Here is a 16,884-nt window from a genome sequence, read left to right as displayed (position 1 = left end):
CTATCTAAATACAGCCATTGGTAGGAAAGTGACTTTAAGTTTGAAAACATGGGGCAGATTTTGTAAAGAAGAAACAATACCCCGGGTGTTTCAGTGCCTCAATGAATATGATGTAAGAGAAATCATATAAGAAATGTCATATAACAAATATTCCAGCATCATACAAACACAAGTTTTCCAATTTTTCTTAAACTTGTTTATAGGAGACAGTTCTTTTTTTTTCATTGGTGATAGATATTCTAACAGAAATGTTACAGGTTGAATTTAATAGGTTCTGAGTTTGATAGGATCTGATTTAAATGAAGGTCATGTGGATGAACAAAAAATATTGTAAACTTTTAAAATTCAGCACTTGAAATTAAAAAAAAAGACTTGGAAATGGGCATGTTGGGATCATTTCTCTAGAAGATTCCTATATCATTTTTAAAAATATTTTTATCTGTAGATGGACACAATACCTTTATTTTACTTTTATGTGGTTCTGAGGATTGAACCCAGTGCCTCATATTACTAGACAAGCACTTAACCACTGAACTACAACCCCAGCCCAATATTTCTATTTCTGCCTATCCAAACATAAAATCCACAGTTTGTGGTAAATGATTTTTATGTAAGCAAAAGTATTTCAGATACTGTATATACAAGCAAAATAATTTTAAGAAATCTGCAGGGAAGATTGAAAATCAAACAAATACTGACCATTAAATAATATAACTTATGATACAAAGAAAAACATAATGTATACAGGCTCAAAGACAAGGGTAAGATCTGAGCAATTTCATGAGGTAAACAGAAGTAAACAAAAATATTACTCTGAAGAATGAGGTATGTTTGAGTTAAAATTTATTTTTTACTTACTTTTTATTTTCTTTTTTTCTTTCATTTTTTTGACCTGCATCAAGGGCTTTCTTTGTGGTGGGCCACTGAAGCTCTTGACATGAAATTAAGATCAAGAATAAAATCCTGCTTTATATAGAGTGTAATAGACTGACTGAAAAGCATGTCAATAAAAATCCTGCTGCAATCAAATACTCCTATTTTTCTTCCAAGAATCCAGATAAAGATGAACAAATATTTCAGTTGTATTTCCATAAGAAATACTTTCTATCCTCAAGCTGGCATTGGAATCTCAGCAGACACATTTCTGCTTTGCCTTTACATTGTCACTGTCTTTGTGGGACCCAAACCCAGGATTACTGGCCTCCCAATCACCCACATGGCTCTAACAATTATCCTCATGCTCCTTACACATGGGACTTTTGGTATCTACAGATTTTGGAGAAGTGTAGGACAGTTCATGTCATTTCAAATGCAAAGTGCTTTTCTTCCTGGCCACAGTCATATGGGGACTCTCCAGCTGTGGTACCCACATGCTGGGTGTGCTTTAGGCCATCTAGTTTTGAGATTGTATGATTCTTTCAAGCAGATACATAATAATAACCTTTCATAGATTTAAACAACAGTCGTGTTTTTTCTAAGCTCCAGATTTTCTCCATAAAGTTCCCCAGAAATAAGACCCACTCATGCCCTTCTGCTGCCCATTATGTGTTTTTACATCCAGTATTGCTTGAACTCCATCATCTTCCTGTTAATAAGCATAGTGTGAGCAAGCTATCTCATCCTGAGATGTCTTCAAAGGCTTGGTATCAATGGTGATGGCATACTCAGTAATTTGGTGCTGATCTATGCTGACACTCAATTAATAAATGTATGCAAATTTAATGGAGAAAAAGGTCTGCTTCTACAAAACTGATCAAAAGCAACTTTGTCACTCTTATTAAAATAATATTCTCTATTTCTGAAAATTTTACCTCTTATAAAAATCAATAAAATAGAATTAAAATTTTCTATTACAACAATGTTATCTAAATAGATAAAAATAGCTTGTAGATAATTTTTTCTGTATATGAATCAGTTTTTTCAACATTTGCATTAATTTTCACTGTATCTTACACCATTTGTTTATCATAAAGTTTTATGTCATGTGGGGACTCTCCACCTGCGCCACCCACATGCTGGGTGTGCTTCAGGCCATCACAAATACATATAGATATATTCATATTAACAAATATATATCTCTTTATAGCATCCATATATATGTTTGAATATTATTCTGCAATAAAAATGAAATACTGACACAAGTGACCATGTTGACAAATCTCAAAAATATTAAGAAAGGTAGACAAAATCAGACATGAAATTTCACCTGTGCTATAACTACATTCATATTAAATATTCAAAATTTGTAAATCATAGAGTTAGAAAGAAGAGAGTTTGTTTCCAGGGGCTTGAAAGGCATTTAAGTGAGTGGTTGATTAACTGATTATATAATTTATTTTCAGTAATTAAAATGTTTAAATCAAAATAATTGTGGTAATTATACCACAAAAGTATAAATGTCACTGCTTAACTTATTTTTGATGGGGTCTTTTATGAGCATTCAACCTCAATAACACCAATAAGAAAAAAATCTTTAAAACATTGAAGTCTATACAATTATAGTTAGAGGTGACAGAAATGAACTATGGAACTGGACATAACTTTCTTATCCTTGTATTTCAACACATGACCACAGAAACTGCATTATGTAGAACCACAAAAATAGAATCCTAAGTACATATGGCAAAATATATTCTATCATCATGCATATCTAAAAAGAACAAATAAAATAAAAAATAAAGAAACAATGGATTTATAGTCACCCACATGTACTCTGCATCACCAAACTAAAGCATGGATGGTAACACTGGATACCAGAAATCAAGAGCCTTCTCTGTGTCAGGCAGTATTCTTGATTCATTATTCACTTTGTCCTTATCTTTCAAGTATCATGAGTCCTGATTAGAAGACCTCTAATCTTACAGATGAGTAAACTAAGTTTGAGGGATGACTGATTGTTCCAAGATCATTATCTATGCAGACTAAGGCTCTGACAATTAATTTGTGTGATTTCCAATTTACTGTATCATGTATCACAATACAAAGTCAGGTTTTTGTTTGTTTGTTTGTTTTGTTTTATTTTGTTCCCCCCACCCCTTGGAGGAGGAAACAAGAGGAAGAAATAAAACAGGGCACCAAGAACAATCTGCATAAACTATCAATGTTAAAAACTTGATTGTGGTCATTGTTACACTGGTAAATAAGTATGTGCAAACATGACAATGTAGGAATTATACATGTATAGTTTATTGTATTTCAGTATTACCCTAATAAAATTGTTTTAAATTTGAATGAAAGAAATAAATATATTCCTCAGAAAAACAAGCTATATGTTTGGAAAGCATAGGAAAAGATGCTGAATATTATATGTCATTAAGAAATTACATATCAGCCACCGCCTTGAAGGTCAAGCTGTGCAGTTTTAGCAGATACAAGATATACCCCAGATATGGGAGGCGCTATGCAAGGGTTGACGGAACGGTTTTCCAATTTCTTAATGCAAAATGTGAGTCGGCTTTCCTATCCAAGAGGAATCCTCGGCAGATAAACTGTACTGTCCTCTACAGAAGAAAGCACAAAAAGGGCCAGTCAGAAGAAATTCAAAAGAAGAGATCCCAATGTGAAGCCAAATTTAAGAGTGCCATCACTGGTGCATCCCTTGCAGATATCATGGCCAAGAGGAATCAGAAACCAGAAGTTTAAAAGGCTCAATGAAACAAGCTCTTAAGCTGTCAAGGAAGAAAAAAAAAAAAGCTAAGCAGACATTTAAAAAAATGGCAATGGCTGCTGCTAAGACTCCCACAAAGGCAGCACCTCAGAAAAAGACTGTGAAACCAGAGAAGTTTTCTGCTCCCTGAGTTGGTGGATAATGCTAAATTGGCAGATGAGATTTTAAAATAAAGATGTAACCCTTTTAATTGGAGAAATGTTAAGATAAGGCAATAAAAATGTATGATTGAATGCTAGCTTTACTTAGATGTGTTTAGGACACACTGCACAGACTGAAAGTACTGGAATCTTGCATAGATTTAATCCAAGTTGACTATTCAAATGCTCTTATCCTGTCATTTCTCTATTTATGACAGGCACATTTGTTTTTTATAGGGTTTGACTTATACATTGGGACCCCCCCTCTTTCTCCAACCATTAGCTATTATCTGATTTGACAGTGCCAAAAATTAATAGCTGTATTAATCTCTTGCTCCCAGAAAATAGCATCCTCCTTTTTATTCTGGTTATATTATTCTGTCTCTGAACCCAGGGACACTGAATAAGAGTATATTTTATCTATTCCCAGAGTAGTTTGTTGAGCTAGGACTTTTGACAAAGCTGTGCAAATGTGTAATGTGATAAGAAAAAATATTATAATTTGTGAACAGGCTTGTACTCTATAGATGTCTTTATTATCTGCCCACCTGTGCTGAGTTGCAAGGATACAACAATGCATAAGTCATGTCTTAAACAAGCTTGCTCAAGGTAAAATTATGGTGCATGTCAACATTTTCTTTATCCCCAATTAGCCAAGATAATGGATTACTAATTTTCTTGCTGGTGCATGTTAAATTCAGGCATTATTCTAATTGTTGGGTATAATAAATAGGTTTTGGGAGAAAAAAGGAATTACAAATTAAGCACATTTATTAAAATATATAAAATTTTATACCTGACAATATCAAGAGCTGGCAAAGATAAGGAACAAAAGGAACTCTCATACATTGGTGTTGAGATAACAAAATTGGACAGCCACTCTGGAAAACAGTTTGGTAGCTTCTTAAAAATCACAATATACACTTAATATGGCCCGATAATTGTATTTCTCAGTGTTAATTTGATGGAATTGAAAGGTATGTTCACAAAACCCACATACAAATGTCCACAGCTTATTCACTCATAACTGCCAAGAAAAGAAAGCAGCTAAGAGAGATTTCAGTAGCCATTTACCTGTTATTAATGTAAACACTTTGATACATCCAAACACTGGAGGGTCACTCAAAAAATTTAATAAAATGAAATTTACTATCAAACATGAAAACACAAGGAGGCATCATTAATACATATTGCCAGAAAGAATATATTGTCTGAAATGCCATATTTGTGTGATTCCAAATTTATGACATTCTGGAAAAGTCAAACATTAAAAATGGTAAACATTGCCAAGAAATCAGGCAGAGTAGATGTTAAAGAGGTGAAGAACAGGGACTTCTGGCATGGTGAATCTACTCTTTAAGATGCCATCATGGTGAAAATTGACATTATTTTTTCTCAATGCTTTAAAAACTGTAAAATTTTTAAAATTAATTAATTAAAAATTAATATTAGTAAAATTAATGTTTTAATATATAACTAAACTATTTATTGCCATTAATAATTATTTAGTACCATCACTATTGGCAAAATATTTTGATTTTTTACTTACATCAAATGTTTCTCAGTAATATACAAAGAAAAAAAATAGTAGAAACTCTGAATAGGAAAGGCATATGGGAATATGGTACTATGTAATTCATTTTTCTGTAAATCTACAACTCTCCTTAAAATAAAGTCTGTTCATTAAAACAATCAAAGAAGGCTTGGTGATTTTCCTAGCCTCAAACATGTTCGGCCTAGGACTGGCCCTCAACAATAAAATTTGTACTGAGAATTAATAATTTCCAACAACTCTTTCTTCCTTCCTTCCTTTCTTTCTTTCTTTTACTTTTATTTATCTTTTTTTTTCTATTTTCATTATCTTTTTAGAGAACAGTGGACATAAGCCCTTAGTGAATAAACTAGTACCTTACATTAAAAAGATGCTTATACATCAATAAAAATGATTATTTATCACTCTGCTCCATAGGTAGTAATTCATTAAATACTAAGGAAAAGATGTTCTAAACTTATTTTACTAAACTCATATTTATGAGAGAATTACCTGATATTCTTTCAAGTCCACTTCACTTCCAATATGCTACCTATAAAATGAGATTACTTTCTTTTTCTTACCCAACTGCCACAGTCTGGCTGCAGCAAACTAACTGGGGGGTGATGAGCAATGGGAGCCATTTATTGTAGTACAGGAGGGGTATATATATACATTACTGAATTCACACAGCTTATCTTAATTAACATAAACTAGATACAGCAGTCAACCAATAAGGAATCTCCACACTTAGTGGCCCACTGGCGTTACTTCACAAACCACTCCCTCTGGCAAAATGCCAGGGGCCATCTTGACTTGTTTACAGACCCTAACACCCAACATACCTCTGGTTGAAATAAATGAAGATAGTCTAAGTAAAGGGGTTTGCTGATACACATTAAGGGACAGATAAATTGTGGGTGATATTACTGAGAAACACAGTCCTATTGATCAGATAAATAATAGGCATTTGGTGATACTGAGAGGTGCATAATCTTTCTCCATTTTTTTTTTTTTAAATTTAACACTTTCCATGTAGATTTTGCAATTCTGAGCTATGGTAGTTACTAACACTAACCTACCAGAAACAGATAACATGGTCTGTGAGTCATATATTTCCAGATCAAGTTCCATTATGCTCACAACAATATTTAGTAGAGTTGGACGTGACCAGGGCAAGTCGGGACCTTCCCTTACATTTCTCAGACAAGGTTAACGTAAAGAGGTTCTCATTTTGGTTTCTAGAATGGGAAAGAGAAAATCCTGCAAGATTGGCATCAACATTTTTTTTTCTTCACAGTTCTTAAACTACCTGCTCATGGCTAAGCTGGACTGTGCAGTAGCTGAAAAAAATTTTCTTCAAGCACAGATGGTTCATAATGACAATGTATATCTGCTAAATATTCAATATGATGAGGGTGAGAGAATGAGAAGATAGACTACAATGGAAAGGGGAAATTCGAAGAAAAACTGGCTCCCTCAGGAAGAAGGTGCTTTAACCTATTTCCATTCCCAAATGAGAAAAAACATTAGTCAAATTACTTCCTTCCTTTCTCTCGTGTCTACTTTCTTCCTTCCTCATTTCATTGGTTATTTTTTATTTCTCATTTTCCATCCCTTCCTTGATTTCTTTCTAAGAGAAGATGTCTCAATTCACACTCCATATTTACTTCTCAGAAACTAGTCATTTGGAAAATAAAGCTCTATGGGAGGCATATCCATTTATATAGGGTGTCATTACTCTAAAATGTTTCCAATAGAAAAACCTGAACAAATATATTGTAAGAGTATACATGCTCACATGAAACATTAGTTTGGGGTTTATAAAAATTTATGTTCTTATACACCAAGCCATACATATCTGGGGTATAGTGAGAGGCCTTACATTGTTTTGCTAGGAACAGAACAAAAAGAAAAAAAAGAAAAAAAAACATGACAACAGCAATATAAACCAAATACTCTCTATCACATTACTGACTTTTCTGTAATAAAAGCAGTTTATGATAATTTAAAGTTATTTTGTCTTTTATTGAAAAATATTTAAACTTTCAAATGAATTTTTATTGATTTTTCACTCAAATACCAAAGGATGATTTTGTTCACTGAAAAATTTAAAGAAAAAATGTTTTTCAAAGACAATTTAAATTCATTTAATGAATTACAACAGACTTTGGGTGTTTAGGTAAAGTAAGCATTTTCTTTCTTTTTTTTTTTGATGGATGTTTATTTATTCATTTATTTATATGCGGAGCTGAGAATAAAACCCAGTACCTCACACATGCTAGGCAAGTGCTCTACCACTGAGTCCCAACTTCAGCCCCTACATATATACTTTGTGTTTGTATTATTGTACATAATAGTTGGGTTTGTTTTTACATAATCATACATGCATGGGATATAATTTACTCCATTTCAGGCTCCAGATCCTCCCCTTCTCTCCCTTCTCCTTCTCTCTATTCTCTACTCTTAAAGTAAGCATTTTCAATATTTTTTTTTTGTAATTTTAAAGGCGAAAGGTAATTGGATCATCAGAGTACAACTTTGCCCCAAACATCTGAATCCATACATTGATATCAGGATGGCCAAAGCTTGGGGAAAAAAAGACAACTTTTCCCGAAGAAAACTCAAAGCCCTGGGTACCTACTTTGTACCCATAAGTCTTTCAGGCACTGAGTGACTATTCTAGATGAGGCAACAGAGTTAATGAATACTGCAGCATTATTCAGTGTAGCCATTTATCTGAGAAGACTTTCTGTTATTACTGAATTTATTCATGGGAAATAGTCATTTTCCCTTCTTGGTCATAGATGTGTGAAAGACAGTTTAACAAGTTGAACTTGACAGTTTCTTCTACCACAGCCTGGTTTATTAGTTTCCCTTGAAATGAAGAATCTTTATTGAATTTATTAAAAAAAATTGTAAACTATTGCCTTCTACTCTGTCCTCAGCAGCAAGAGAACTGATGTTCTATTTGCTTAACTTTATTTCTTTCTACAAAACATCTCTAGGCTTCACATTTAAATTTCCAGCTAAATTCAGCATGATATTTATGATAGTGCTTCCCTTATTTCCCTATTTCTTAACACTGTGATAGTATCTTATATTCTCCTACTTTACAAACACCTTAATATCTTAGTGTAGTAATTATCCCAACGTACACACACACACACACACACACACACACACATGAAAAATGTTGATTCCACCTCTCATGGAACTTAGCTTTTAATTCAGAAGCATTTCATAATCTTCATCCTGCTGCCATGGGACTCTGTCACTTCCCTTGACTGATCTCATGTGTTTTATTTATTTCAAAGCTTTTTACATTTATTTCAGGAGCATTATGTCAAGAGTATGAATAACATTAAATTCCATTAGAAATAAATTTGAGAATATTGGAGAGTTAGAGTGTTAAAATATTTTATCCCATCATTTCATACTTCCATGTAGAGACTCTGATAGAAATTATAGCTACTTTAAGTGTTGTTTAGATCAAAAATTTAAGAGGTGGGCTAAAAACCTTGAGTAAAATACCCAAAATGGAGTCATGGCTGTGTTATTTAATGCAGTTTTACCAAGCGACCACAAAACTGTGGATACACACACACACACACACATAGACATACACATACGTGATTTTAAAAAAAAGGAGTCTTGGAGGTTTCAGTCCTCTCCTGGGGAAAACAAAAAAAAATTAAATATATTGTTTTTTGATGACTAACATTTGTCAAAGCAAGCTAATGTTAGGGTAGTCATTTCTCCTCTAATGCATGAAGTCTTGAGTGTACTACATTAATTCTCCCAAGTCAGTGTTTATCACAAGCCTATCAACTAAGATAAACCCAGTATCAGAGGAATTCTCAGCCCAGTTCTACAAGAAGTTGAAAAAAGAATGAACACCAATTCTTCTAAAATTATTTTATGAAATAGAAAATAGCAAAACCTTTTAACCTCCTTCTATGAAACTAATATCAACCTGATGCAAAAACCAGATTGAGATGAATCAAGGAAAGAATATTTCAGACCAGTATTCCTGATGAACAGAGATGTAATAATTCTCATTAAAATTATGGCAAGCAACATGCAAAATCATATTAAAAAGATATTACAACATGATCAGTGGAGTTTGTCCCAGGGATGCAGGGTTGGTTCAACACATGGAAATAAATTAACATTTTTTAAATAAATAGATGTAAAGACAAGAATCAGAAAATTATCTCAATAATTGCAGGAAAAGCATTTGACTAAATACATGGTCAAAACACTAGAACACTATGTATAGTAGAGATATATCTTAACACTATAAAAGCTGTCTATCCTAAACACAAGGGAAACTTACACTAAAAACAGAAAACTGGGAGAACAAAGGATTACAAACAGGAATGTGGACTCACAGCAAAACAAAAACAAAAGAACAAAAGGGCAGGGGGGAGGGATGTCAAAAGGACAGAAGGGGGTAGCCAGAGCAAGGAAAAGGCATAGTATTTTTTTCTTCTTCTTCCCATTTCTTTCAAAAACAAACACAAGAAAACACACATGCACACACAACCATTTGTTCCCTATTAGAAATATAAATAGTGCAAAATCGAACACTCTGTTCTCTCTTCCAAAGGCAAAAAAAAAAAAAAAAAAAAAGTAAAAGAAAAGGCAGGCTGGAGGCTGCAGCCACAAGAGCCTGCTTCCACAGGAGCAGCCAGGGTGCTCAGGCTTGTGCAACACAGGGAAGCGTGGGCAACAGAGGCAGCTCGAGGGGGAATAGAGGCAGCGTGAAGGGGGGTCATGCGCTTGACTCCTAAGGAGCAGGGGGTCCAGCTTGTCAAAGTCTAGGGCGCCCTCTTCAAGTTCTGGACACCCCCCCCCCCAGGATATCCCTGGGGACTATGCCCTCTCCAAGTCCTGGGCATCCTCGGGGAAGGAGTCGCCAGGGCCACACCCTCTCCAAGTACAGGGAGCCCAAGCTCCCCGCCCCCCACTAACCCGTCCCTCAAGGAGGGGGTCACCTATGCGCCCCGAGCTCAGGATCAGTATGCGGGCACCTGGTGCTGGGGCAGAAACTGGCAGCCACTGTTGACGTGGCTGAGGACTTTCTGCTTGTGATGTGCCACCTGCCCGCGCAACAGGCTCACTTGGGACGCTATCTCCGTGTTCTGGCTCTTGAGCGTCTTCACATTCTCCTCCAGGCACGAGATGAGCTCCAGATTATGCTTTCGGTACTTGGAGGCTGTGATGCTGTTGAGCAGCCTCTTGGGCTCCGCCTTGATGCGTTCCTGCATGTCCATGTGGATGGGCGATGGCAGCCTGCTCTCACCAAAGCTTGGCACAAGGGGCATCATCTGAGGCTTGTCCTTGAGCGCGGCCAGGCATAGAGGCCTCAGTGCGCCAGGGGAAGCATGGTGGGAAGTGAAGTGAACGTGCCAGGCAGCAAAGGCGGACCTTATGGCGCCCCCAGCACCAGTGGCGTCACCCGCATAGCTGTTCAGGTTTGCTTAGACCGTTGCCTCTGGCGCGCCCCTGGCCAGGGCCAGCTCTCTGCAATGTGTGCGTGCCTCCAATGCCTTGCCAGAGGGTTCTCCTGCAGGTGGCCGCGCCAAGCTGGTTCTGCTTGTGCAAATCCTCCAGAGCCTTGACAATGTCCTCATGAACTCCTGTTCCTCGCTGCCGCCACCTTGGAGTAGAGGAACTGAGTGCTCATAAGCGTGGTGGTGACCATCCCGTTGGACTGGATGATGAGGCACTCCAGCTCAGGAGAGGCGAGCTTGAGCAGCCCCACTTCAGCGTGGAGAGCAGGCCATGGGGAGCGCTGCGCTGGGGGCGCCATCTGCATGCAGGAGGGCCAGAGGTGGCGCTGCTGCTTCTGGCCTCCACCATCAGGGGCCTCAGGGGAACAGGCAGCCGGGTCGCCAAGTTGCCGCCATTGCCACTGGCGCTGCAGTCCAGGCCGCTCGGTGCCTCATTGCCCTAGAAGGGTGTTTCCATCCTCAGCCTCCCCCACCAAGCAGGCCCTGTAGTGGTGGGGGAGAGGCCTGGCCTCCCTGAGGATCCACGCCCCCCACCACCTTACACTTGACCCTGCTCCCGCCCAGGCAGCAGCAGCTGCGCCTGGACCTCCAATGGCAGAGGCTCCTAGGAAACATTATTCTTAAGGGAGAAAAATTTAATGCATTCCCTCTAAAAATTAAAAAAAGAAAAGAAAAAGAATGCACCTTTTTGCCACTTCTATTCTACATCATCATTGAAACACTATCCAAAACAATTAGATGAAAGAATTAAAGATAAATGAAGAGAAAAAGAGGAACTCAAACTATCTCTCTTTGCTAATGACATGCTTCTATATTTAGAAATTCCAAAAAATTTCACCTGAAAACTTTCTTGACTAATAAATAAATTTAGCAAAATAGCACAATATAAAATAAACACCCATAAAACAAATGCATTTCTATAATTAAGCAGTGAATCCACTGTAAAAAAAAATTAGGAAAACCACCCAATTAACAATAGCCTCAAAAAAGAAAAAAAAGCATAAAATAAAATACTTCAGAATCAATCTAAAAATCAGGAAAAATACTTCTACAATGAAAATTAAGGAACACTAAAGATAGAAATTGAAGATCTTAGAAGATGTAAAGATGACTCATTCTCTTGGAAAGGCAGAATGATTGGTCAAAATGGCCATTCTAACAAAATAGTTATACAGATTCAATGCAATTCCATTTAAACTCCCAAAGACATTCTTCATAAAACTAGTAAAAGCAAACATGAAATTAATTTGAAAAAATAGGAGAGCCACAATAGCCAAAGCAGTTCTCAACAAAATGAGTGAATCAGTAGGCATCACAATACTGACCTTAAACTATACTACAGAGAAATAGTTGAAAAAAAAAAGGTATCAAAAGACATGTAGACCAATATATACTAGACAAAGGTGCCAAAAACATAAATTGGAGAAAAGATAGCCACTCATCCTATCCTATTACCATCAGAAAATGTGTGGATTCCCCCCAACACACTCTTTTCCACTTCAGCACTCAAGTTTCTCTGATAGTCTTCAGGTAATGTTTTCCTGAATTATGCAACAATAGTTTGGCTCCAACAGTGTATCAACTTTTTATCCATTCAGAATTACCATGTGCTATTGAAAATAATTTTAGACTACAATCTCATCTTGAGGTTTTTTGGTATAGATCCTGATTTTATCTGTTATTAGTTAAGTTTTAAGTACACCTTGAAAATTCTACAAATTTTGGTTTTATAGATGGGTATATTATTTCAGTGCTATCTTTATTTTGGTTTATTATCAGACCTAATATCTTCAAAATATCAACTGAGCTAATATTAAGAATTACACTCTTTAAGACACATTGTTTGAATTTGCATCTGAGATCTTCCATTAATTTCAAGTGTGATCTTAAGCAGTCTTTGATACTAAACACCAATCATCTCGTCTACAAAATATGGGCTGTAATATTACCTTAATTCTAGATCTGTTATGTGTGCAAGAAGATGAAGTACCAAAGATGAAGTGTTTCTGACATATAATGACCTTGAAAAATATTGGCCAGTATTTTTTAATTCTGCATGTTCTCATGCATGTTACTTGCAAGATTTTATTCAGTTCTTTTAATTATAAATACCTTTATTGCCATCTCAAAATTTTTTCATGATTTTGGAGCATTTTGTTACTATCTGTACTAAGATCTTTGGGGGTATTTTAAGACTGTCTTTGAATCCACAGTGTAGCCACCCATATTATCTACATGTTATTATCATCACCGGAATAGCTACCCTAAGTGATACAAGTCCAGTTTCAAATACTAGTAAGAACATATTCTAATCTTTTCTACTCAGTCATCTGAAATCAGGGTCATAATTAATGTCATAGTTAAATACATCCTCAGATTAATTGTAAGATTTTTATTAAAGAAAAATAATTTTACTCAAGCCTGGAAAATGGATCTTCACAAGAGTCTGTATTATCACTTCCAGGAAGCAAGAAATTTTTCAGTTCAGAGGCCCAATTATCAATTTGATACAGAAAATTTAATGTTAATTTACCAATGTGATATTTTCTATACAACACATGTTGTGCTTTAATTCAAGTGCCTGAAATTGTAAGTATGTCTTTTAAATCATGTCCAGCCATACATTGAATAATAAATGTCATCATAAAATCCTGCATGTAAGATATCATTTAATATCTCTTTACAACATGTAAATCTATTAGTCAAGATACTAAGGATGGGTGCAGTGGTGCAAGATTCTAATCCTAGTGGCTCTGGAAGCTGAAAGAGAAGAATTGCAAGTTCAAAGCCAGTCTTAGAAAAAAACGAGGTGCTAAGTAACTCGGTGTGACCCTTTCTCTAAATCAAATACAAAATAAGGCTGGAGATGTGTTTCAGCATTTGAGTTCCTCTGAGTTCAATAACCAGACCAAAATAAATAAATAAATTAATTAATTAATGGGAAAAAATATACCAAGAAAAACTAAGAAAAGCTAAATACTCATGAATATTTAATATCATGTAAAAACTTGAATTTATGTACATACTTAGTTAAAACATTGAAGTGTTTATTTTTTTGTTTATTTTAATTGGAATCTAATATTTGTACTTGGATCTGGGATCCAGAATTATAATCCCACATGTGTAAACATTGTGTTGTGATCAAATCAGGCTAATTTCCATTTTTTAATGTTATCATTTTTATGTTGAAAGCCTGTAAACTCTTTTCTGGTTATTTTGAATTTTATAAGTAACTATCATTGACAACAATTACCCTATTATACTTTAAATCCTGAGTTACTTTTCACTCCTAACTTTTTTGGCATTCCTTATCCACCAGCTATCTCACTCTATTTCTAATAAGAGATATGGGACACTTTTCTCTTCTCAGTTTCTGTATGATGATTTTTTTCAGTTCAATGTATGAGTACCAATGTACAGTATTTGTGGAAAATAAAAACCATCTACCACCATGAGCAAAGGACAATTTTTCCCCAGGCAATAATCAGGAAAATTGACAAAATTTGATCCATTCACTCATTTAGTGTTTTGCAGTTGTTTCCCAAGATAATTCTAGAAAAAAAAAGATTAGAAAGATATACATGAAATGTCCATATGTACCCAAGCTTTTATGGATTACATTTGATCACTAATACTGGGTTCTCTTATTTTGTAACATCAGCATACATGTAAATGTCATGTGACTGTTCTTATAAATTATTTTATGCAAATCAAATATTCATGGGTATTTTTACACTATAAGTACAAATGGATTCACATTAGAATGTGCTAAATAACTCTTAAAAATTGTTTTAGGTCATTTACAGGAGTCTGAGACAGGAGGATACCAAGTTAAAAATCAGCCTCAATAAATTACCAGGGCACCAAGTCACTTAGTGAGAGCCTGACTCAAAATAAAAAGTATAAAGTATTGGGTATGTTGCTCAGTTATTAACCCTAATCCTGGGTACAATCCCTAGTAACAAAAAAAGGTCTTGAAATTTCTTCTCTCAATTGGAAAAAAATTGTATTATGAAAACAAAATTCCTTTCTATCATATCATTTCTGTGACATACAGGATCTGCTTTAATTCATTTTAAACACTTGAGCCTTGTAGAAACAAGTATTAAAATACTGATTGAATAAACTTTTTAATCACCTGTATCTCAAAGCCATTGGATGACATTAAATTCGGTTTGACTGAGGAATCTGCAGGCCTGCAAACAGCAGTAATGAAAAACAGGTGTGTACAGAGCCATGAATTTACAATAACACTCCAGAATGCATGGATCATTTTTTGGTTCATTGCCTTTAAACCAGTGGAAAATTGTTTTCTGAAAGTGAATTTCTGTATTAGTCACAGGATAAACTTAGACTCTTTCCTAGTATATGCATGAAAGAAAGGGATGCAATTTGATGTGATCCTAAGCACAACTATTCTATCTCAATGGAGTGCCCAGAGAAACCCCAGAAAAAAATACTTTTCTAATCATCCTGATATCCCCAGTTTTGAACCAAAATCATATCAGTAAATGTGGCATATGAAATATATATATATGATTAAAATTATATAAATATATCATAGTGGTATTGTAGCAAGAGTTCTATAGTGATGTCCATGCTGACGTACCATTGTTGTTAGAAAGCTTTCTGGGGAATGGGGACCATTCTTAGAGAGGAGCTAAGAGAAATCTTGCAGCACAACTTTCCACCTGTGATTCACCACACTCATGCCTGGAATAGCAGTCTAAGAGATCACGGGACAGAGCACAACCTTTATGACATCAGTGAGGTGATCTGAGAAAAAGTCCTCAAATAATGGTCTTCGTAGTGATGCTGCCAGCTTAGTAATTGGATGCCCTCTATTCATAGGTGTTAATATTGTGCTTTATGCACTGGAGAAATACATCCTGTGTGTAAGGATGTATAAATCACAGTGAATCTACCATGGATTTCTAAATAGGTCACATTTGAAGAATCCACATCTGGTAGGAGAAAGGAAATGTTAAATGAGTAGATGAGAAAAGGGGGGCCTCATTCCTTCAACATCTAGATCAAGAGTGCTGTCATGTTAGAGAGTGTGCCCACCTGCAATCACCAAAATCATGGGTGGCTTATGATACATGCATCATCATACATCTACCCCCAAACTAGTGAGAACTGCTCAGCCAGTGAACATGATCTAAAGGTTAGGACAGAAGTAGAGAGAATTAAAGGAACAGGATGAAACTTTGCAGATCCCACTGCAAATTTTGGGCTCTTAGGACCTTCTGGGTTTGCAGATTCCATGGTGCGGAGTTAAGGGAGCACACATCTGTTCTCTCATCTGCAGTGTGAACATCTTCCTGCCTCTCTCTTAGGGATGAGATGACAAAAAATTCCTATTACTTACTCACCATTTGACTATGCATGTGCAGATTCACATGCTTTGGAAATCATTACCCCAGAGCTCAGCTTTACCACTGTTGCCAATCCTCCCCAACCACATCTACTATTCACTTAAGGTAAAATTGGACAAAAGGGATGAGGCAGGTGAGATTAGTCCTGCTTCAAGCAAGTGAGTTTGGGACTCAGGTCAATGTAGGCAGAACTTTCTTCATTATGGCACTACTTGTGCAGGAAATCTATAAAAAGCATTAGGGCAAGATAGTGGGCACCTCAGGGAATGGACAAACCATCACCAAGAAGATGTTAGTCCTATGGACACATCTTTTGTAAAATTCACAAACGCCAGCAATATGATTAGAAGAAGCCTGCATAATATGTTGCCAAATGAATTGCAGCTATTTGTGAGAAATAGAGGTGAGAATTATCAGTTGATTTTGTAAATTGTCAGGCTTGTAAAACTCAGGGTTCACATTTACAGCTATGATATTTATATTACCAATACTTAAAATTTCTACAGAGAAAAGCCACTATAAGACAAAGTGAATTTTTATTCATTTTTTTACACACAGCAATAATAATATTTTCAGGATGACCCATAGGTGCTTCTTCACAGACCCTAAGGTGACATTACTGGAAAAAAATAAACAGACCTCCAGAAGA

At 35.7% G+C, this 16,884-nt stretch overlaps 2 pseudogenes; one reads left to right on the top strand and one right to left on the bottom strand.

Moving 5' to 3' along the window:
• LOC113176384 (large ribosomal subunit protein eL24 pseudogene) overlaps window positions 1–3,809 on the top strand; it is a 29,792-nt pseudogene extending 25,983 nt beyond the window's left edge.
• A 6,550-nt stretch (window positions 3,810–10,359) lies between these two features.
• Window positions 10,360–11,314, bottom strand: LOC113176388 (transcription factor JunD-like; annotated as a pseudogene).
• Window positions 11,315–16,884: the final 5,570 nt, after the last annotated feature.

This window comes from Urocitellus parryii, chromosome 1 (assembly GCF_045843805.1).
Source record: "Urocitellus parryii isolate mUroPar1 chromosome 1, mUroPar1.hap1, whole genome shotgun sequence".
Lineage (NCBI taxonomy): Eukaryota > Metazoa > Chordata > Mammalia > Rodentia > Sciuridae > Urocitellus > Urocitellus parryii.
This window is presented reverse-complemented; position numbering and strand designations above follow the sequence as displayed.